This window comes from Dermacentor variabilis, chromosome 7 (assembly GCF_050947875.1).
Source record: "Dermacentor variabilis isolate Ectoservices chromosome 7, ASM5094787v1, whole genome shotgun sequence".
Lineage (NCBI taxonomy): Eukaryota > Metazoa > Arthropoda > Arachnida > Ixodida > Ixodidae > Dermacentor > Dermacentor variabilis.
In genome coordinates, this window is record NC_134574.1 from 126,524,748 (window position 1) to 126,549,669 (window position 24,922).

General features: G+C 46.5%; 1 protein-coding gene across 1 annotated transcript in view; it reads left to right on the plus strand.

Moving 5' to 3' along the window:
• Positions 1–24,922, plus strand: part of LOC142588844 (phospholipid-transporting ATPase ABCA3-like) — a 125,278-nt gene that overhangs the window by 12,627 nt on the left and 87,729 nt on the right. The window lies entirely within an intron of this gene.

Consider the following 24,922-nt stretch of genomic DNA (forward strand, 5'->3'; position numbering starts at 1 on the left):
GTGCATTATCGGCTGGATTGGCCCACTTCGGCTGGCAACAAAGGGACCAAGCCGAATGGCCAAACCCAGAAAAGTAAAGGAACGGAAAGCTTCGCTGTAATAAAGGATAGATTCACTTGGAGACGTATGTTTATAGCCGTTTGCGTAATTGTTCAATTGCAATTGCGTAATTGCGTATGTTTGCGTAATTTCGTAAAGGACAGAGCTGGCCACCGGCACATGTGTAAGGGTAGTACAGATTAATATATATTTATATAAGCCGACTTATTACATGAAGGCTCTACTTTGTACTACGGCTGCAGCGCCCTACCGCAGCCATGGTCAGGGATCGCAAAGAAAGCTTCGCTGTGCGGGCATATGTTCGTCGTCTTCGAAAGCCCATTGGGATTTCTCGGAGTATACTTTGAGTATACCATGTTTTTGTTACCATGTAGCTTAAGCAAGTTTAAACCAATTTAAAACCAACTTTAAGTACGCCTCACGTCAGGAACTAGCCATTGCAGCTAAACTCGGGGCAAAAAAAAAAAAGTGGGACTTCTGATCCTCCTCCTCCGCTCCACACTCTCCATTGACCCGAATTGCCGACCGGACGACAATCCGGGCCTCAGCCATACTGGGACGCGTCGCCTATGCCTGACCAACTGGGGCCAAACTGACGAGCCCGTACCCAACTGAATACAATGATATCCCACCGGTGCGCATGGCCCAAGTCGTTGGCAACAACCGCGAGTCCGCCTTCGACAGGCATCTTCACGGTCACCTGTCAATGAGGCCAGAAACCCACTACACACCTACCCAGTGGTACCCGATGCCTCGAGTCAAAGGGACACCACTGCGGTGATGTTACGAAGGTTTAAAGCTCCATATATCTGTACTGTTGCGAACTTATATGTGTTCCCATTTTGCTTCGCAATAAAGATGCATATAATGAAATCATTAAGGACACGTGGACGCGCATGGACATGGAGACAGAAGCAGACAAATGCGACCGTACGGGACAAGCATCTCTGGTTTTCTGACTCAACGCGTGGCATGGTCTACATTCAAGCCCAAACACAGATGCAGTGTAGGTCAAGTGGACTGTTGTATATAAGAGCCTGAATATTTCTGAATGAATGGCGACAATCTTCTTAGTTCTAGATACATCCGGTAGACGACTATGTCGTATGTTGTCAATCTAAAGAGAGCAGATAGAGTTACCAAGGTGGCACCGCCATGCTTCATCCCTTGTAAAGACTAGCGCTTACACACTAATTAAGGCAGTCGCTGACATCGTCATAAGGTGCACCTGAAAACGTGCGGTATTTTTCCTGTTTGGCACAGCATATGTTACTGCGCGTTGACTGTAACACTGTATGACTGCGCCACGGTTGCTTGCAACTTACTTACGTACAATCAGCTTCAATTGAAACGGAAACTAAACAAAACTGACCAGCACGCCCATGCCGAGTAATATCGCACGTCAGAGGCGTGCAGTCGCTCTGTGGGCTGGGACTCGGCATTTAATAATCTCAAGTAGGTTGTAGAGTCTGTATAACGTCACTGTTAGAGTTAAAGACGAATCGAGAAACGCCACAAGGGCATTTAAATATCAATCGACTTGTTCGCGTTTAAAGGGGTATGGCACGCTGGATTCAGGTATACTAAATATTGGTGATGGTTATTTAACAAGACCATAAAAAAATATGCACTCGGACTCATTAACTCGGCGTCATATATGTGAATAAACTCTGTGCATGATAAGCCGACACACCCAGTATGTGCGTTAAGTACTTTTGTGCACATCCCACTATCATAATCCTTCTTCCCTGTTAAATAATTATGCATTGCTTTTCTTCTCGCGACAGAGAGAGGTAACAGTTAGAAGGCGCGCGAGACCGTCCGCGTATCGTCGGCTAACGATGCAACTCAGTAGCTCATAGAAGCGTCGCCTCATTTAGCTGAGCACGTTGTTCGATTTGTGCCACTTTTACGCATTTGATAGGTAACAAGTACAAAAAGGAAATTCCCTAAGAACCCATATCTGGATTATTGTCGACGGCAATTGCGATTAGCATTCAAACAATGCAGTGAAACGGCGCGTTCGCACCGCCAAAACGCGTCATGTATAAGGTGATGTGATCTCGAACGGGTGAGTTGGGCCTTCACCGCATGAATCCGGAAACGACGACGATACCGCGCATAGGAACGATGAAAAAAAAGTAGAAAAGATTGCATTCGCTTCATTGGTACATGGATGTGACTCTCATCTGAGTCCCGCGCAGTCTTACTAACACGGTGACCAGCACGGCCGTAAATAACCTCTGGAGGTCCTGTCGTCGTCGCCGTCTTCTTCCGGAGCCTGTCTTTCCCTTTTGCCCATCCTTGGTGTCAGCTCGGGTAAAAGGGGTGACGTCGTCTCGACGTTCGGTTTCGGCTTCTATTCTTTTGTGTCAGCTCGTGGAAAATCAGGTGGCGTCGATTTGTAGAAGAGGGAGATTGTGTTGACGTGGGCAAATCCGTTTGAATGCTTCTCACACCTGGCAGGTGGATCATAACAAAGCCGTGTTATTACATCCGTAGTCCTCATTTAAGCCAGAGTTTTGGACAAACCAGTCCGTATACGTGCCGACTGAAGCCCATATATACCAAGTGGAGCTTGTGTTAAGTAGGTGCTTCGTTTTTTGATGCCTAATGCGATGTCTCAATCGTATTGTTTTCTTTTTAAGTTCTTCGCTTGCCGTAAATAATAGACGCACGTCGTTGCTGCACTCTCATATTTCCGACAGCGCACTGCACAGCACCGGCACACATTCTCGTGATCTTGGTGTAAGAATGAACACACATCACATCGCCGTATAAGGGCCGTCAAAGTCGCCACAAGAAGAATAATTAACGAATGTGTTAATGAAAACGCGTGCGCCGGAAGCCACCAAACGCATAGGTGAATAAGTGCGCGAGCCCGACGCTGCGCCGCCGATACAAATCCGCTACGTATACGTCGGCTATACACAGTTTTCGCAATCTGAAATTCCTCTAGTGCCTAGCTTGAAAACGTGCAAAGCTAGTCTTACAAACTTTTGCGTACTTTTTATTATTTTATTACATTATTATTTGCCCTTTGAGCGAAGGTCTCTGCCTAGGTATCCTTCTGTCATTTGGCGCCTCGGGCTTGGGTGGCGATTGAGTATCAGTTCCACCTCGTTACGAAGAACTTCTCTGATGTGTGAGACAGGCAGCCGAGACGGTGAGTTGTTTGGTGTACCCCCTTGAACACACTACTAGCGGCACCATCTGTGCACGTGACCTATGCATGATTAATGGTTTCTTTCCTTTGCGCACATACACTGAAGTAAGGTTCGTGGGCAGTTCGGTTCCAATGATATCAACGATTTCACTATACCATGCTTTTGTTACAATGCAATTTTAGCAAGCGAACCCCCTCTGACTTATTTTAAACACACTTCACGTCAGGAACAATTAACGCCATTGCGAGCTCGGGGCAAAAAAAAAAAGAAAGAAAGTGGGACTCGTAATCCTCCTCCTCCGCTCCACACTCTCCATTGACCCGAACTGCCGACCGGACGACAAATCCGGGCCTCAGCCATACTGGGAGCCGTCGCCTATGCCTGACCAACTGGGGCCAAACTGACGAACCCGTACACAACTGAATACAGTGATATCCCACCGGTGCGCATGGCCCAAGTCGTTGGCAACAACCGGGAGTCCGCCTTCGACAGACGTCTTCGCGGTCACCTGTCAATGAGACCAGAAACCCACTGCACACCTACCCAGTGGTACCCGATGCCTCGAGTCAAAGGGACACCACTGCGGTGATATTACGAAGGTTCAATGCTCCATATATCTGTATTGATGGCGAATTTATATGTATTGTATATTATGTATTATTATTATTATTATTATTATTATTATTATTATTATTATTATTATTATTATTATTATTATTATTATTATTATTATTATTATTATTATTATTATTATTATTATTATTATATTATTATTATTATTATTATTGTATTATTATGTATATGTATTGTATATGTATGTATTGTATTTATTGTATTGTATATGTATTGTATTGTATTTATATGTATTGAATTTATATGTATATGACCGTACGGGACAAGCATCTCTGGTTTTCTGACTCAACGCGTGTTATGGTCTACATTCAAGCCCAAACACAGATGCAGTATAGGTCAAGTGTACTGTTGTATATAAGAGCCTGAATATTTCTGAATGAATGGCGACAATCTTCTTAGTTCTAGATACATCCGTTAGACGAATATGTCGTATGTTGTCAATCTAAAGAGAGCAGATAGAGTTAGTAAGATGGCACCGCCATGCTTCATCCCTTGTGAAGACTAACGCTTACATAGTAATTAAGGCGGTCGTTCACATCGTCATAAGGTGCACCTGATAACGTGCGTTATTCTTCATGTTGGGCACAGCATATGTTACTACTCATCGACTGTAATACTGTATGACTGCATCACGGTTGCTTGCAATTTATTTGTGTACAGTCAGCTTCAATTGAAACGCAAATTAGACAAAACTGACCAGCACGCCCATGCCGAGTAATACCACACGTCAGAGACGTGCAGTCGCTGTGTGGGCTGGCGCTCTGCATTGAATAATCTCATATATATATATATATATATATATATATATATATATATATATATATATATATATATATATATATATATATATATATATATATATACACGTTGTGGAGTATATATAACGCCGATGCTAGAGATAGACGAATCTGGAAACTCCACAAGGGCATTTAAATATAAATCGACTTGTTCGCGTTTGATTGGGTGTGCTGCGCTAGATTCAGGTTTACTAAAAATTTGTGATGGTTATTTAATAAGACCATAAAAAAAATATGCACTCGGATTCATTAAACCGGCATTATATGTGTAAATAATCTCGGTGCATAATAAGCCGGGACACCCCGTATGTGCGTGAAGTACTTTTGTGCACATCCCACTATCATAATACTTCTTCCCTGTTAAAGAATTATGCATTGCTTTTCTCCTCGCGACAGAGAGAGGTAACAGTTAGAAGGCGCGGGAGACCGTCCGCGTATCGTCGGCTAACGATGCCATCTCAGTAGCTCATGGAAGCGTCGCCTCACGTATAGCTGACCACGTTGTGTTCGATTTGCGTCACTTTTACGCATTTGGTAGGTAACTTCGTGTAAAGAAGTACAAAAACGAAATTCCCGAAGAACCCGCGTCTCGATTATTTTCTACGACAATGCGATTAGCATTCAAGCATTGCAGTGAAAGGGCGCGTTCGCACCACCAAAACGCGTCATGTATATGGGGATGCGATGTGGAACGGGTGAGGCGGGCATTCACCGCGTGAATCAGGAAATGACGACGAAGCCGGGCATAGTGAGGATGAAAAAAAAAATAGGAAAGATTCTAGTCACTTCATTGGTACATCAATGTGACTCTCATCTGAGTCTCGCGCAGTGTTATTAACACGTTGGCCAGCACGGCCTTAAATAACCTCTGCCGATCCTGTCGTCGTCGCCGTCTTCGTCCGGAGCCTGTCTTGCCATTTTGCCCATCCTTGGTGTCAGCTCGGGGAAAAGTGGTGACATCGTATTGCGTTCGGCTTCCGCTTCTATCTCTTTGTGTCAGCTCTTGGAGAACGAAAGGCGTCGTTTCGTAGAAGAGGGCGATTATGTTGACGTGGGGAAGCACGTTTGAATGCTTCTCACGCCTGACAGGTCCATCATAACAAAGGCGTGTTACGGCATCCGTACTCCTCAGTTATGGCGGAGTTTTGGACAAACCAGTCAGTGTACGTGCCGGGTTGGTTCGGCGCAGGCAAGTGCGGTGAAGCCCATATATACCAAGTGGAGCTTGTGTTAAGTAGGCGCTTCGTTTTTTGACACCTAATGCGATGTCTCAATCGTATTGTTTCTTTTTTTTTAAGTTCTTCGCTTGCCGTAAATAATAGACGCACGTCTTTGATGCACTTTTATATTTCCGACAGCGCACTGCACAACACCGGCACACATTCTCGTTATCTTGGTGTAAGAATGAACACACATCACATCGCCGTATAAGGGCCGTCAAAGTCGCCACAAGAAGAATAATTAACGAATGTGTTAATGAAAACGCGTGCGCCGGAAGCCACCAAACGCATAGGTGAATAAGTGTGCGAGCCTGACGCTGTGCCGCCGATACAAATCCGCTACGTATACGTCGGCTATACGCAGTTCTCGCAATCTGAAATTCCTCTAGTGCCTAGCTTGAAAACGTGCAAAGCTGGTCTTACAAACTTTTGCGTACTTTTTATTATTTTATTACATTATTATTTGCCCTTTGAGCGAAGGTCTCTGCCTAGGTATCCTTCTGTCATTTGGCGCCTCAGGCTTGGGCGGCGATTGAGTATCAGTTCCACCTCGTTAGGAAGAACTTCTCCGATGTGTGAGACAGGCAGCCGAGACGGCGAGTTGTTTGGTGTACCCCCTTGAACACACTACTAGCGGCGGCACCATCTGTGCACGTGAAGCATGCATGATCGAGTAACGGTTTCTTTCCTTTGCATACATATACTGAAGTAAGGTTCGTGGGCAGTTCGGTTCCAATGATATCAACGATTTCACTATACCATGCTTTTGTTACAATGCAATTTTAGCAAGCGAACCCCCTCTGACTTATTTTAAACACACTTCACGTCAGGAACAATTAACGCCATTGCAAGCTCGGGGCAAAAAAAAGAAAGAAAGAAAGTGGGACTCCTAATCCTCCTCCTCCGCTCCACACTCTCCATTGACCCGAACTGCCGACCGGACGACAAATCCGGGCCTCAGCCATACTGGGACCCGTCGCTTATGCCTGACCAACTGGGGCCAAACTGACGAACCCGTACACAACTGAAGACAGTGATATCCCACCGGTGCGCATGGCCCAGGTCGTTGGCAACAACCGGGGGTCCGCCTTCGACAGACGTCTTCCCGGTTACCTGTCAATGAGACCAGAAACCCACTACACACCTACCCAGTGGTACCCGATGCCTCGAGTCAAAGGGACACCACTGCGGTGATATTATGAAGGTTCAATGCTCCATATATCTGTATTGATGGCGAATTTATATGTATTCCCGTTTTTCTTCGCAAAAAAAAAATATATAAAAAAATCATTAAGGAGGCTTGGACGCACATGCACAAGGAGACCGAAGCAAGCAAACACGACCGTACGGGACAAGCATCTCTGGTTTTCTGACTCAACGCGTGTTATGGTCTACATTCAAGCCCAAACACAGATGCAGTATAGGTCAAGTGTACTGTTGTATATAAGAGCCTGAATATTTCTGAATGAATGGCGACAATCTTCTTAGTTCTAGATACATCCGTTAGACGAATATGTCGTATGTTGTCAATCTAAAGAGAGCAGATCGAGTTAGTAAGATGGCACCGCCACGCTTCATCCCTTGTGAAGACTAACGCTTACATAGTAATTAAGGCGGTCGCTGACATCGTCATGAGGTGCACCTGAAAACGTGCGTTATTCTTCCTGTTGGGCACAGCATATGTTACTACGCATTGACTGTAGTACTGTACGACTGGATCACGGTTGTTTGCAATTTATTTACGTACAATCATCTTAATTGAAATGCAAATTAGACAAAACTGACCAGCATGCCCACGCCGAGTAATATCACACGTCAGAGACGTGCAGTCGCTGTGTGGGCTGGCGCTCTGCATTGTATAATCTCAAATATACGTTCTAGACTCTGTATAACGCCGGTGTTAGAGGTAAAGACGTATCTGGAAACTCCACAAGGGCATTTAAATATAAATCGACTTGTTCACGCTTGAATGGATGTGGTACGCTAGGTTCAGGTATACTAAAAATTGGTAATGGTTATTTAACAAGACCATAAAAAAATATGCGCTCGGACTCAGTAACCCGGCATTGCATCTGTGAATAAACTCGGTGCATGCTAAGCCGGGACACCCCGTATGTGCGTTAAGTACATTTGTGGACATCCCACTATCATAATCCTTCTTCCCTGTTAAAGAATTATGCATTGCTTTTCTCCTCGCGACAGAGAGAGGTAACAGTCAGAAGGCGCGCGAGACCGTCCGCGTATCGTCGGCTAACGATGCTGCCTCAGTAGCTCATGGAAGCGTCGCCTCACGCAGCTGACCACGTTGTGTTTGATTTGCGTCACTTTTACGCATTTTGTACGTAACTTCGGGTAAACAAGTACAAAAACGAAATTCCCGAAGAACCCGCGTCTCGATTATTTTCTTCGACAGTGCGATTAGCATTGAAGCATCGCAGTGAAAGGGCGCGTTCGCACCGCCAAAGCGCGTCATGTATAAGGTGATGTGATCTTGAACGGGTGAGGTGGGCCTTCGCCGCGTGAATCAGGAAATCATGACGAAGCCGGGCGTAGTGACGATGAAAAAAAAAATAGAAAAGATTGTAGTCACTTCATTGGTACATGGATGTGACTCTCATCTGAGTCTCGCGCGGTCTTATTAACACGTTGGCCAGCACGGCCGTAAATAACCTCTGGCGATCCTGTCGTCGTCGCCGTCTTCGTCCGAAGCCTGCATTTCCATTTTGCACATCCTTGGTGTCAGCTCGGGGAAAAGGGGTGACGTCGTATTGCGTTCGGCTTCGGCTTCTATCCCTTTGTGTCAGCTCGTGGAGAATGAGGTGGCGTCGATTTGCAGAAGAGGGCAATTATGTTGACGTGGGCAAACCCGCTTGAATGCTTCTCACACCTGGCAGGTCGATCATAACAAAGACGTGCTATTGCATCCGTACTCCTCATTTATGCCGGACTTTTGGACAAACCAGTCAGTGTACGTGCCGGGTTGGTTCGGCGCAGAAAAGCGCAGTGAAGCCCGTATATACGAAGTGGAGCTTGTGTCAAGTAGCCGCTACGTTGTTTGATGCATAATGCGATGTCTCAATCGCTTTGTTTTCTTTGTTTTAAATTCTACCCTTGCCGTAACACCGTTTCCGCACGTCAGTAATAGGCGCAGGTCGTTGGTGCACTTTTATATCTCGAACGACTCCGCACGGTGCAACGCCGGCACACATTGTAGTGATCTTGGGGTACGAATGAACAGATATCACCTCACCGTCACCCCAAAGTCGCCTCAAGAATAATAATTAACGAATTCGTTAATGGGAAGGCGCATGCTCGAAGTCACCAAACGCATGGGTGAATAAAAATGCGAGCTGACGCTGCGCCGCCGATTCGAATCCATTGCGTATACGTCGACTAACTGCCCTTCCAGCTGCAGCTTTCCCAATTTGGAATTCCTCTATTGGCTACCCGCCGCGGTTGCTCAGTGGCTATGGTGTTGGGCTGCTGAGCACGAGGTCGCGGGATCGAATCCCGGCCACGGCGGCCGCATTTCGATGGGGGCGAAATGCGAAAACACCCGTGTGCTTAGATTTAGGTGCACGTTAAAGAACCCCAGGTGGTCAAAATTTCCGGAGTCCTCCACTACGGCGTGCCTCATAATCAGAAAGTGGTTTTGGCACGTAAAACCCCAAATATTATTAATTCCTCTATTGGCTAGCTTGAAGACGTACAAAGCTAGTCTTACCAACTTTTGCGCACTTTTGTATTATTTTCTCGACTGTTACGGAAGAATGAAGCAACACGATATAGCTAACTGCGAAACAGCCCTGGCCAAGGTATATGGCCGCTGACGGCAAGGCAGGGTATTTAGTCATTTGCGACGTAGGCACTGCAGTCCTACGTCGCAAAAGGTAAGAAGTAATTCATGTGGGTACAAAATGTACAGGCGGAAACGGCACTCTGGATGGCAAGGCTGCTGAGACAGCATCAAGGTGTAACAACTTGACAAACATGATTCGACGTCTTTCGCGAAAATCGAACAGCAATACCATGTGCAGCAGCTAACAGAAATTCATCGCCCTGAGATGCGTCTTTTCTGACACAATTCCCAAGCAACCACAATATCGACGATGTGCTCGTGCGAAACAAATAAATCTGTTAAAGTATCACTTGCTTGTTATCATTCCGATAAAACACGGCGTGACTTAGGCCCCCTTACAAGTGAGGCGAAGATAAAACGTCGTATGAAACGTAAACGAACTTTTGCACAAAGCAACTAGCAGCAGTTCAACATGTTCGAAGCCGCGCATGTAAATTACACATGCAAAAATTATATCTGCGTGACAGGTGACAAGATGAGTTACGGGCTCATAAAACCAAGAAAGTCGGTCCTTGCAAACTCCAGCAGCTTTAACACCCAACACGATGCACTCCTACAGTCGTTAACCGTTGTAATAAAGATGGCGAAGGAGTGGCAAATAGTAGAGGCGGCGAGCGGGAATCAGTACCTAAACGAAATGCCTCTAACTTGCATTCTGAACACTAGATAAAGACAACCAAAACGTGGTTCGGTCGTCATGAACTTCACCGCTTACCCGTGTAGACATGATACGGAGAGTGCGACAAACACTGAGATGACAAAGGAAAGCGTAAGTTTTCCCGCCGAACGGCGGAAATCCGTTGATGCCGTTGCTCATGCGGGTTCACATGGAATGATTAGAGCAGTGTCGCTGGCAAAGTTTTTGCAGGTATTTGAACGCCCCAGCGCGTAGCAATTGTTCTTCGACATGCCTTGAAGTTTTTAGCGACTACAAACACGAGCGTTGCTTATTTTGCTCCGAAAACGTGAATGAGAGAAGCAGGAGCAGCGATGCAGAAAGAAAATATACATACGGCGCACGGCTTCTTCCCTTCCCGGGCGAACTTAGCAAGGCCGCCACCAGTGGCGCGTCCGTCGGCACGCACTAAGCGCATAGGTAGGTTATCCGTGAACAACTTGTTTCTAAAGTATGACCTCGCTCCTTCTGTCGACCTTTCCCGGTTGACTTCCTGAAACGACTAGTTCTGAAGTCTGTGAACCATAAGTATAATTTTAGAACAGTAGAGCTTTGCACCAGTTTGGGCCTTTGGACCGACGAATATTTGACTGCCGTGAAGCAAAATCGGCGGGACAAGAGCTACAAACAATTGTGAATATTTATTTGAGAAAGTTTGCTCCAGCAGGACAATGCGGGCAAGACACTCTGAAACCGGCAACAAGAAGAGCAGACGCATAAAAAAATGGCGTGACGACAAACATTGCATACAACGCATGCGCAATCTCAATGATAGCCGGGAAGCATATGCATGCTGTCAACAGCGCACACCTGGCAAAGGAGGCACCGAAACAAAAAAGATATGGATGAACCAGCTTCCATGAATCTGCAGCCAGCCATGAATCCCGCTTCCCTATCTATACGTGCCACCGGAACCAAAGCTGACGACATATCGGATTCGCAGTTTTCTATTACCACCGCTTCCGAAAGATCGCGTTCCATTTTCGTCTTCCGGCGAAGCTGTTTATGGGGATCCTGTCCCGTCGTTGTTAGACTTCGCTTAGCCGGAGAGGAAAAGAAGTGCTCAACAGGGGGAACGGATTTGTAGTGACCCCTTTCCCCTGTAAGAATGCTATCCTTTAGACGAATCTTATACGTATGTATGTACTCGCGAGCTGAGTCTTAACTGAACGCCGAACGAAATGATCAATTGAGCTCCGACTGTGTTATGCGTAGCGGAAGAGCAGCACCATCTGTGTTCGTGACGCATGCATGATCGAGTAATGGTTTCTTTTCTTCGCGCAATTATGCTGAAGTAAGTTTCGTGGGTAATTCGGTTCCAAAGATATCAACGAGTTGAGTATGCCATGCTTTTGTCACCATGCAATTTTGGCAAGTGGCTGATTTTAAACGCGCCTCACGTCAGGAACAATTAACCCCCATTGCAAACTCGGAACGAAAAAAAAAGAAAAAAAAGTGGGACTCTTAATCCTCCTCCTCCGCTCCACACTCTCCATTGACCCGAACTGCCGACCGGACGACAAATCCGGGCCCCAGCCATACTGGGACGCATCGCCTATGCCTGACCAACTGGGGCCAAACTGACGAACCAGTACACAACTGAATACAGTGATATCCCACCGGTGCGCATGGCCCAAGTCGTTGGCAACAACCGGGAGTCCGCCTTCGACGGGCATCTTCACGGTCACCTGTCAATGAGACCCGAAACCCACTGCACACCTACCCAGTGGTACCCGATGCCTCGAGTCAAAGGGACACCACTGCGGTGATATTACCAAGGTTCAATGCTCTATATATCTGTATTGATGGCGAATTTATATGTATTCCCATTTTGCTTCGCAACAAAACACCATATAATGAAATCATTAAGTACACATGGACGCGCATGGACACGGAGACAGAAGCAGGCAAATACGACAATACGGAACAATTATGCAAAATAAAAGTGAGGCGTTCAGACAGGACACAAGAGTAGAGAAGTAGAGAAGTGTTGTCCACTTCTCTACTCTTGTGTGCTGTCTGCACGCCTCACTTCTATTTTGCATAATGAGTCCTTACCAACTAGCTCAGCTTTCTGTTCTTCTAAAATACGGAACAAGCATCCCTGATTTTCTGAATCGGCGCTTAGGGGCACATTCAAGCCCAAACACAAGTGCAGTGTAGGTAAAGTGCTCTGTTGTATTTGAAAGGCTAAATATTTCTAATGGCGACAATTTTCCTATTTCTGGACACATCCTTTAGAGGAATATGTCATATGTTGTTAATCGAACGAGAGCAGATCGAGTTAGCAAGCTGGCGCCGCCACGCTTCATTCCTTGTAGAGGCTAAGGCTTACATAGTAATTCAGCCAGTTGCTGACATCTTCATAAGGTGTGCCTCAAAACGTGCGTTATTCTTCCTGTTGTGCACATCATATGTTACAGCGCCATCTACGCCGATGACGTAACGATCTGGACGTGCACTGGATCGGATGGAGAAATTTCAGAATCACTGCAGGCAGGGGCTGACGCAGTGCAGAAACACGCTCGCAACAATGGCCTCAGCTGTTCGCCGAAAAACTCAGAACTACTTATAGTACTGAACAAAAATCCCGCAAATCCGGCTGCCAATATGCCCGCACACATTCAGGTCCAGGTAGCTGGACAACCGGTCCCACCTGTTCCTAAAATCAGAGTGTTAGTATTGTGGATCCAGCAAAACACGCACAACCAAGAAGCCGTAGCACGACTCCAAACTACAGCTGTGCAATTACAGAACCTTCTTAGGAGGCTCTCCAACCGACGGCACGGAGTTAAGGAGAAAGATGCCTGAAGACTAATCCAGGCTTTTTTTCTGAGCCAAGTGGCGTATGTCTGCCCTTACCTGCATCGCAAGAAGAGGGATTTGGAACGGATTAACGGTCTAATCCGAACGTTATTCAAACGGGCTCCTGGGCTGCCAAAATGGACTAATACGGAGGCACTCTTGAGTCTACGGGTGCGTAATAACGTCGAGGAAATCATAGAGCCCCGCAAATGGCCTCAAACAGTTCGATTATCCGGCACACACGCGGGACAGCGGATCCTCGACACCTTAGGACATTGTAGCTGTCCCCGGGCGGACCAAGATTACATCTTGTGGGGATGCCACAAGAACCATCCCCCGAACTCTTTAGGCGAGCTCCCTCACATGACGAGTGGGAGATAAAGACGAAAACTTCCAACCCGCAATACCAGACACGGTTGGCGGAATGGGCTGATAGCGTCGCGGCAAAGCAAACGCCACGCTAGCCCACACCCCTGGGAAAGAAAACTCCACTCACACTTGACAATAAAAGTTTTCTTTCTCTCTACAACGCATTGATTGTAGTACTGTATGACTGCACCACGGCTGCTTGCAACTTATTTACGCACAATCGGCTTCAGTTGAAACGCAAACTAAATAAAAATGACCAGTACGCGTCCATGTCGAGTAATAGTACACGTCGCTGTATGGGCTGGGATTCAGCAATGAATAATTTAAAATATATACGTTGTAGGGTCTGAATAAGGTCGCTGTTACAGATGGAAGATGAAACTGAAAACGCCACAAACGCATTTAAATATCAATCGACTTGTTCAATGGGTGTTTATCTTCTCTTGGATTCAGGAATACTAAAAATTGGTGATGGTTGTGTTTACAAGACCATAAAAAAAACATGCACTCGGACTTATTAACCTGGCATTTTATCTTTGATTAAACTCGGTGCATGATCAGCCGGGATATCCCATTATGTGCACACAATAATTTTGTACACATGCCACTCTCATCACCAGTCGTCCCTGTTCAAGCATCATGCATTGCCTTTGTCCTCGTGACAGAGTGAGCTAACAATTAGAAGACGCGAGACCGTCCGCGTATTGCCGGCTACCGCTGCTAGCTCGGTAGCTATTCAGGCTAGCCTTGCCAAACTCTCACCCATCCGTAGACCTACGACGCTTGAGGAGTGGCTGGCGGACTCCTCCCCCGACTACGTACGTGCCATGATCGAGCTCATCACGACGCTCGGCTTGGCAGAAAACTAGAACAAAGCGGGCGAACCCGGACCGGGGTTCTTGAATAAAGTTTATTCTCTCTCTCTCTCTCTCTCTCGGTAGCTCGTAGACACGTCGCGTCATCTAGCTGACCACATTGTGATCGACTTGCGTCACCTTTACAAATTTGGTAGGTAACCTAGGGAAAACAAGTACAACATAAATTTCTTATAATAACCCACATCTCAATTACTTTCCACGACAATGCGATTAGCGTTCAGGAAATGTAGTGACACAGTGTAATGGCGCCGCCAAACACATGTCACGTATAAGGCGTGTTACTGCATCCGTGCTCCTCATTTTTAACGGAGTTTTGGGCAAATCAGTCACAATACGTGCCGGATGGTTCCGGCGTAGACAAGCGCAGTGAAGCCTAATAATACGAAATGGAGCTTGTGTTAAGTTAGCCGTTTTGTTTTTTGATGAATAATGCGATGTCTCAGTCGCATTGTTTTCTTTTTTAAATTCTAATTTTGTCGTAATACTGTTTCCGTACCTCAATAGTAGGCACAGGTCGTTGGTGCACTTTTACATCTCGAACGACTTTGCATGGCACAATGCCGGCACACATTGTCGTGATCTTAGTGCACGAATGAACACACATCACATCGCCGAATACGGGCTGTCAAAGTCGCCTCATGAAGAATAATTAACGGATTTTTTAAATGGAAATGCGTATGCTCGAAGTCACCAGACGCATAGAAGTATAAAAGTGCGAGCTGACGCTGCGCCGCCGATTCGAATCCGCTACGTATACGTCTACTATACGCAGTTTTCGCAATCTGAAATTCCTCTAGATGCTAGCTTGGAAACGTGCAAAGCTAGTCTCACCAACTTTTGCGTAATTTACTTATTATTTTGTCGGCAGTTACGGAAGAAAGAAGCCATGCAATATACTCTCTTGCGAAGCAGTGCCGGCGAAGTTAGATGGGCGCTGGCGGCAAGGCCGGGTATTTAGTCATTTGTGACGTAAGCTATGCACTCTTATGTCGCAAAAGATAAGAAGTAATTCGAGTACAAGATGTATAGGCAGAAAGGCACCCTGCGTGGTAAGTCTGCTCAGACAGCTTCAAGGTGTAACAAATCCGCAAATATGACTCGAAGTTTTTAGCAAAAAGTAGAACACCAATACCATGTGCAGCAGCTAACAGAAATCCATCGCCCTGAGCTACGTCTTTTCTAACACACTTCCCAAGCAACCACAATATCGACGATTTTCTCGTGAGAAACAAATGAATGTGTTAATGTATCACTTGCCTGTAATCATTGCGATAAAACGCAGCGTGATTTAAGCCCCCTTACAAACAAGGTAAAGCTAGAACCTCGTATTAAGAAAAAAAAAACGAACAACTGTTGCACGAAGCAACTAGCAACAGTTCAACATGTCCGAAGCCGCGCATGTAAATTACGGATCCAAGAATTATATCTGTGTGACAGTTGACAAGATAATCTAACGGGCCGCCTAATACCAACAGTCAGTCCTTGGAAGCCTCATCAGCTTTAACACCCATCACGATGCACTCCTACAGTCGTGAACCATAGTAGATAAAGATGGTAAAGAAGTGGCAAATGGTTGAGGCGGCGAGCGGTATTCAACACCTAAACGAAATGTCGTTAACCTGCATGCTGCATTGTGGACAAACACAACCAAAACGTGGTTGGGTCGTCATCAACTTCATCGCTTACCCGTGTAAACATGATATGTAGAGTGCTACAAACAATGAGGTGACAAAGAAAAGCGTGAGTCTTCATTTCATGTTATTTTATTACCTTAAAAGCCCCATAGGGACATTACACAAGGGGTGGGCGTACATATATTATACATCAGTTTAAGAATGAGAGAGTACAAGTTATGAATACAACACACGTGAAAATGAGGTACATAATTCTATCTAGTGTACAAAAAGATAGCATATCCCGTACATTTCTTTTTTTTTATTCTGGAAAGTAGTCTGTTAGTTTTACGTATGAATGTAGGCGCACTGGTTATGGCGGCAATTTGGTGGTGCAGGTTGTTCCAAACTTTTGGTGCGCGAAAAAGAATGAGCCTGAAAAAGTGGTAGCATGAGTGCAAGGGCGGCCAACTTGGTGCATATGCCGAGTGCGATGTGATATACGGGAAGCGGGAATAATGTATGGTGGTTGATTACGATAAAACTTATGAAAGAGAAAGAGAGTTGAGAGGCGACCACGATTAGCGAGTGGGACCAAACCAGATTCTTTATTCAATGACGACACGCTGACATCATAGGAATACGTTGAATGGATTAACCTTAGTTCACGGTTTTGCACCAATTCAAGTGCGTTGATTAGACATCCTTGATGAGGGCTCTATACGGCGCATGCATACTCGAGTTTAGGTCTGATTACGCTTTTATAGGCTAGCAATTTCGCAAGCTTGGGCGCTTGCTTTAGGTTTCATTTTACAAAACCAAGAGATCTATTATAAGATGAGATGACGTTAGTAATATGTGTGCCACAAGTCGAAGTCGTTAGTAAGGGAAACAACGTGGTATTTGTAAGACTGCGCAGTTTCTACGCCTACGTTTGCGAACGCTGCCGATCCATTGCTGCCGTTGCTCATGGTGGGCTCATGGGGACTGATTAGAGCAATGTCGCTGGCAAGTTTCTTGCTGGTATTTGAATACACCAGAACGTAACAATTGTTCTTCGACAAACCTTGAAGTTTTAACTACTACGCACATGCGACGGCGTTGCTTATTTTGCTCCGAAAACCTGAATGAGAGATATACGAGCAACGATGCAGAAAAAAATATATGCGGCGCACGGCTTCTTCCTTTCCCGGGAGAACTTAGCAAGGCCGCCACCAGTGGCGCGTCCGTCGGCACGCACTAAGTGCATGGGTAGGTTATCCGTGAACGACTTGTTTCCAAGTATGACCTCGCTCCTTCTGTCGACCTTTCCCGGTTGGCTTCGTCAAACGACTACTTCGCAAGTCTGTAAACCATAAGTATCATTTTGGAAGAGTAGAACTTTGGACCACTTAGGAGCTTTGGACGGATGAATATTTGACTGCCGTGAAGCGAAATCGACGGGTCAAGCGCTACTAACAACTGTGAATGTTTATTGAAAAAGTTTGCTGCAGCAGGACAATGCGGACATGCTGCCAAGACACTCCGAAACCAGCAACAAGATCAGACGCAAAAAAAAAGGCGTAACGACAAACATTGTATAAAGGCATGCGCAATCTCATCGTCAAACATGATAGGCAGGATGCATATGCACGCCGTCAACAGCGTACACCTGGCACAGAAGGCATCAAAACAAAACAGATATGGATGAGCCAGCTTCCATGAATCGCTAGGCATCCATGAATCGCGTTTCCGTGTCTATACGTGCCAACGGAACCAAGGCTAACGCACATATCGGAGCAGCAGTTTAATATTACCACCAATTCCAAAAGATCGCGTTCTATTTTCGTTTTCCGGTAAAGCTATTTAAGCGGACCCTCTCTCGTCGTTGTCGGACTTCGCTACAAAGGGGCCACGTGACCTAGCCGGAGAGGAAAAGAAGAACTCAACAGGGGAAGAGGGTTGCAGTGACCCCTTTCCCCCTGTAAGAACGCTATATTATCATCATCATCATCATCAGCCTGGTTACGCTCACTGCAGGGCAAAGGCCTCTCCCATGCTTCTCCAACAACCCCGGTCATGTACTAATTGTGGCCATGCCGTCCCTGCAAACTTCTTAATCTCATCCGCCCACCTAACTTTCTGCCGCCCCCTGCTACGCTTCCCTTCCCTTGGAATCCAGTCAGTAACCCTTAATGACCATCGGTTATCTTCCCTCCTCATTACATGTCCTGCCCATGCCCATTTCTTTTTCTTGATTTCAACTAAGATGTCATTAACTCGCGTTTGTTCCCTCACCCAATCTGCTCTTTTCTTATCCCTTAACGTTACACCTATCATTCTTCTTTCCATAGCTCGTTGTGTCGTCCTCAATTTGAGTAGAACCCTTTTAGTAAGCCTCCAGGTTTCTGCCCCGTAGGTGAGTACTGGTAAGACACAGCTATTATATACTTTTCTCTTGAGGGATAATGGCAACCTGCTGTTCATGATTTGGGAATGCCTGCCAAACGCACCTCAGCCCATTCTTATTCTTCTGATTATTTCCGTCTCATGATCCGGATCCGCCGTCACTACCTGCCCTAAGTAGATGTATTCCCTTACGACTTCCAGTGCCTCGCTGCCTATTGTAAATTGCTGTTCTCTCCCGAGACTGTTAAGCAATATATACGCTATATTATAGGCGAATCTTATACGGATGTACTCCCGAGCTGTGCCTTAACGGAACGCCGAAATGCTCAATTGAGCTCCGACTGTATTATTAGTAGCGGAAGAGCGGCACCACCTGTACACGTGACGCATGCTTGATCGAGTAATGTTTCTTTTTTTCCTTTGTACAATTATGCTGAAGTAAGATCCGCGGGTAGTTCGGTTCCAAAGATATTGCTAAGGAAGCATCAAAGAAGAGAGAGGAAGAAGATCGCGAGACGCTGGCTGCTGCGTCCTGTTACTAGTCAGCTGTCTTAACCCCATTGACTCTGCTTGTATATGCATTGTGAATACAGACTGTCTATGCTCCCAAATTAACATCCCCGTAACATATTGGCGGAAGTCTTGGGTACCACGGCTGGAAACGGAACGCCGCAGTGGACGTCGCATCACCGTGCCCACCAGTAATGGCGGTGGGCACTCGCGATCAACGCCGTTGCCGTCTCCAACGTCACCATCCCGCTACGTTGCTGTCCCCTTCGGTTCTTGTGTTGCAACCCAAAGATCCCGGAGCTTCCTGCGGGACTGATGGCGGCGACGTAGAAGAGTGGGTTGCTATGTACGAACGTGTTAGTGGAATCAACAGATGGGACCCTACGCTTATGCTAGCTAACCTGTTGTTCTGCCTAAAATGAACGGCAAAGGTGTCATTGGAGAACCATGAAACGGAGCTGACCAGCTGGGGACAATGCAAAGGGAAGTTAACAGAGTTGTTTGGTAAACCAGCCGGCCGTAAAATTGCCTCAAAGCAGTAATTGGCCTCCCGTGGCCAATCCCCCTCGGAGTGCTATGTTTCGTGCTAGGACGTGCTGGTGCTTTGTCGTAAAGCCGATCACGACATGACAGAAGATCGGGAGGTAGGCCATTTGCTCAAGGGAATTGCTGACGACGCCTTAATCTGCTCATTTGCAAGAGATGCTCTACAGTTGATGCTATCATAAAAGAGTGCCGACAATTTGAGCAGGCGAAAAGCCGACCCTTCTTGAAATCATTCGCCAGACTTCCCAATACTGCCGCAACGTCGACATGTGAAGATCAACCCGCACAGTAGCATGCGTCACTACCAGAGCACGTGGTGCGAATCGGTAGACGTCAACTGGATGCGATGGCACTAGCAGCTTTCTGTTCGCGTAGCCCTGATGCTACCACATTTTAAGTTCTTCTTGTTCGCCAGGAACTTGAAAACATTGGATTACATTCTGTCTGTACTGTTTATCTGTACTCTCTGTACGATTTTATCCTTCACGACGTCATTCTCCAGCACGGTGCACCTCGACACTTACTTACAGGCCGCGGGAGGTCGTTCTTGTCTCGAGTTGTGGACGCTCTCCTCCGCTCTTGTGCCACTGAGCACAAGCTTTGCACCGCCTACCACCCGCAAACGAACGGTATTACGGAACGTCTCAACCGAACACTCACACAGATGCTGCCGATGTACGTTTCCAACGATCACCGAGCCTGGGACGCCAGGCTGGCCAACGTGACATTCGCGTATAACTCATCCCGACATGACACTGCAGGATAGTTACCCTTTTATCTTTCGTATGGTCGCGACCCCACTTTGCCCTTTCACTACCTCCTAACTTGTGTCCCGCGCGTTGCCACTGAGTACGCCCATGAAGTCATCGATCGCGCTCAAATGGCGCGTCAAGTCGCCCGATCTCGTTTATTAGCGTCGAAGCATCTGCGAAAAGAGCGTTACGACCGGTGCCATCGCGATGCTTAGTTCGCACCAGGTGCTTGGGTGCGGCTTTGGTCACTATGAATCCGGGTCGGCCTCTCCCAGAAGCTTCTCCCTCCCTACCACAGGGCCTTATAAAGTCCTACGTCAAGTTGGCGACGTCTATTACGAAATCGTGCCGTCACAGTTTCATCCATCCTCAAGTGCGCCGCCTGTTGACGTCGTTTCGCGGCTGAAGCCATACTCCGCTCGCAGTTATTTGCCTACCATGCACCGAGGCGGCGCTTCTGGACGCGAGAGTCCTGTTAGGGAAGCATAAAAGAAGAGAGAGGAATAAGATGGCGAGACGCTGGCTGCTGCGTGCTGTTGTACTTTGTATATACATTGTAAATTCAGTCTTATACTTCCAACATCCCCGTAACAATATCAACGATTTGAGTATGCGATGCTTCTGTTACCATGTAATTTTGGCAAGCGAACCCCCTCTGACCGATTTTAAACTCGCCTCACGTCAGGAACAATTAACCCCCATTGCAATCTCGGAACGAAGAAAAGAAAGAAAAAAGTGGGACTCGTTAATCCTCCTCCTCCGCTCCACACTCTCCATTGACCCGAATTGCCGACCGGACCACAATCCGGGCCTCAGCCATACTGGGACGCGTCGCCTATCTATGCCTGACCAACTGGGGCCAAACTGACGATGTCGTACCCAACTGAATACAATGATATCCCACCGGTGTGCTAGGCCCAAGTCGTTGGCAACAACCGCGAGTCCGCCTTAGACAGGCATCTTCGCGTTACCTGTCAATGAGACCAGAAACCCACTACACACCTACCCAGTGGTACCAGATGCCTCGAGTCAAAGGGACACCACTGCGGTGATATAACGAAGGTTTAAAGCTCCATATATCTGTACGGGTGCGAATTTATGTGTATTCCCATTTTGCTTCGCAATAGAAATACATATAAAGAAATCACTAAGGACACGTGGACGCGCATGGACACGTAGACCGATGCAAGAGAATACGACCGTACGGGACAAGCATCTCTGGTTTTCTTACTCAGCGCGTGGTATGGCCTGCGTGAGGGCACATTCAAGCCCAAACACAAATGCAGCGTAGTTCAAGTGCTGTGTTGTATTTAAGAGCCGGAATATTTCTGTATGAATTGCGAGAATTGTCTTAGTTCTAGATACATCCTTTAGACGAATATGTCGTATGTTGTCACTCCAGCGAGAGCAGATCGAGTTAGCAAGCTGGTGCCGCCGCGCTTTATCCATTGTGAAGGCTAACGCTTACATAGTAATTGAGGCAGTCGCCGACATCGCCGTAAAGTGCGCCTAAAAACGTGCGTTATTCTACCTGTTTGGCACATATGTTACTGCGCATTGATTGTAATACCGTATGACTGCGCCACGGCTGCTTGCAACTTATTTACGTACGATCAGCTTCAGTTGAAACGCAAACTAAACATGACTGACCAGTACGCCCACACCGAGTAATATTATGCGCCGCTGAGACGTGCAGTCGCTGTGTGGGCTGGCTGGGAATGAGCAATGAATAATCTCAAATGTAGGTCTTATAGGGACTGAATAATGTCGGTGTTACACATAAAGACGAAGCTGGAAACGCCACAAGTGCATTTTAGTATCGATCGACTTGTTCGCCTTTGAATGGGCGTTTACCTTCTGTTGGATTTAGGAATACTAAAAATTGGTGATTGCTTTTTTAACAAGAATGAGGTAACAGTTAGAAGCCACAAGACAATACTTATATCGTCACCTACCGTTGCTACCTCGGTAACTCATAGACACGTCACCTGACGTACCTGGCCAGATTTTGTTCGACTTGCGTCATTTTTACGATTATGCTGGGTAACTTAAGGTAAAGAAGTACAACAGAAATTCCTGAATAACCCACGTTTCTATTATTTTCGACGACAATGCGATTTGTGTTCAAGCAATCTAATGAGAGAGCGTGTTGTCGCCGCCAAAAATATGTCATGTATAAGGCATGTTACTGCATTCATAGTTTTCACTTATAACGGAGTTTTGGACAAATCAGTCCTAATACGTGCCGGGTGTGTCCAGCACTGACAAACGCAGTGAAGACCACTTATGCAAAGTGGAGCTTGTGTTAAGTAACCGCTTCGTTTTTTGATGAGTGATGCGGTGTCTCAATCGCATTGTTTTCTTTTTTTAAGTACTTACCAATTATAGGCACACGACGTTAATTGGTGCACTTTTATATATCGAACGACTTCGCATGGCTCCACGCCGGCACGCATTGTCGACACTTTAATTCACGTATCACATCGCCGAATAAAGGCGGTCGACGCCGCCTCAAGAATAATAACAATTGACGAATTCATTAATGAAAATGCGTGCGCTAGAAGGCACCAAACGAATGGGAGATTAAAAGTGCGATCTAACGCTGTGCCGCCGATGCAATTCCACAGCGCACGTCGACTATACGCAGTTTTCGCAATCTGGAATTCCTTTAGTGGCTAGCTTGAAGACGCGCAAAGCTAGTATTACCAATATTTTCGAACTTTTTTTTTACTTTGTGGACTGTTAGGCAAGAAAGAAGCAACACGATATACTTAATTGCGAAGCAGCGCCGTCCAAAATAGATGGGCGCTGGCGGCAAGGACTGGTTTTTAGTCATTTGCGACGTAGGCACCGCAGTCCTACGTCGCAAAAGATAAGAAGTAATTCAAGTGGGCGCAAAATGTGCACGCAAGGAAGGCGCTCTGCATGGTAAATCTGCTCAGACAGCATCAAGGTGTGACAACTTCACAAACATGATTCTATATTTTTAGCGAAAATCGAACAGCAGTACCATGTGCAGCAGCTAAGAAAGATTCATCGCCCTGAGCTACGTCTTTTCTAACACAATTCCCAAGCAACCACAATATCGGCAATGTCCTCGTGCAAAACAAATAACTCTGTTAAAGTATCACTGCAACCTGTAATCATTCCGATAAAACACAGCGTGAGTTAAGCCACCTTACAAAGGAGGCGAAGCTAAAACCCCGTATTAAAAGAAAACGAACAACTTTTGCATGAAGGAACTGCCAGCAGTTCAAGATGTTCGAAGCCGCGCATTTAAAATAGATTCGAAAATTGCATCTGCGTGACAGATCACGAGACGATTTAACTGGCCGCATAAAACCAAGAAAGTCAGTCCTCGCAAGCCTCAGCAGCTTTAACACCCAACACGATGCACTCATGCAGTCGTGAACCGTAGTTCCTACTAGGGTAGGAACTAGGGTTCCTACCCTACACAGGAAACACAACACAGGAAAGAATCGACCAATGACAGAGGCAGTGAGCGGTATTCAGTACCCAAACGAAGTGCCTCTAACTTGCATGCTGCACACTGCACGAACACAAGCAAAACCTGGTTGGGTTGTCATCAACTTCATCGCTTGCCCGTCTAAACAGGCAACGATTTAGATGGCAACGGAAAGCGAGAGTTTTGCCGCCGAACGGCGCAAATCCACTGCTGCGTTGCTCATGCCGGGCTCACGATGCATTATTAGAGCAGTGTCGCTACAAGTTATTTGCAGGTATTTGAACCCACCAGAGCGTAACAATCGTTCGTCGACATGCGTTCAAGTTTTTAGCTACTACGCTCATGCGACAGCGTTGCATATTTTGCTCCGATAACGTGAAGGAGAGAAGCACGAGCAACGATGCACAAAAATATATACGGCGTACGGCTGCTTCATTTCCCGGGAGAACTTAGCAAGGCCGCCACCAGTGGTGCATCCGTCGGCACGCACTAAGCGCATAGGTAGGTGAGCCGTGTGAATGACTTGTTTACAAGTATGACCTCGATCTTTCTGTCGACCTTTACCGGTTAACTTTCTGAAACGACTAGTTCGCAAGTCTGTGCACCATAAGTATAACTTTAGAAGAGTAGAGCTTTGCACCAGTTTGGACCTTTGGACCGACGAATATTTGACTGCCGTGAAGCGAAATGGACGGGTCAAGCGCTACGAACAATTGTGAATGTCTGTTGGAGAAAGTTTGCTGCAGCAGGACAATGCTTGCATGCGGCCATGACGATGGGTGCTTACGGCCAAGACACTCTGAACCCATCAACAAGAAGAGCAGACGCAGAAAAAGAAGCCGTGACGACAAACATTGCATACAACGCATGAGCAATCTGATCGTGAAACATGATGGCCGGGAAGCATATGCACGCCGTCAACAGGTGCCGTCAACCTGGCACAGAAGGCATCAAAACAAAACCAATATGAATGAGCCAGCTTCCATGTATCTCTAGCCATCCCTGAATCGCGCTTCCTTGTCTTAACGTGCCACCGGAACCAAGGCTAACACACATATCGGAACAGCAGTTTTCTATTACCACCGCTTCCAAAAGATCGCGTTCCATTTTCGTCTTCCGGCAAAGCTGTTTAAGCGGACCATCTCTGGTCGTTGTTGGACTTGGCTACAAAGGGGCCACGTGA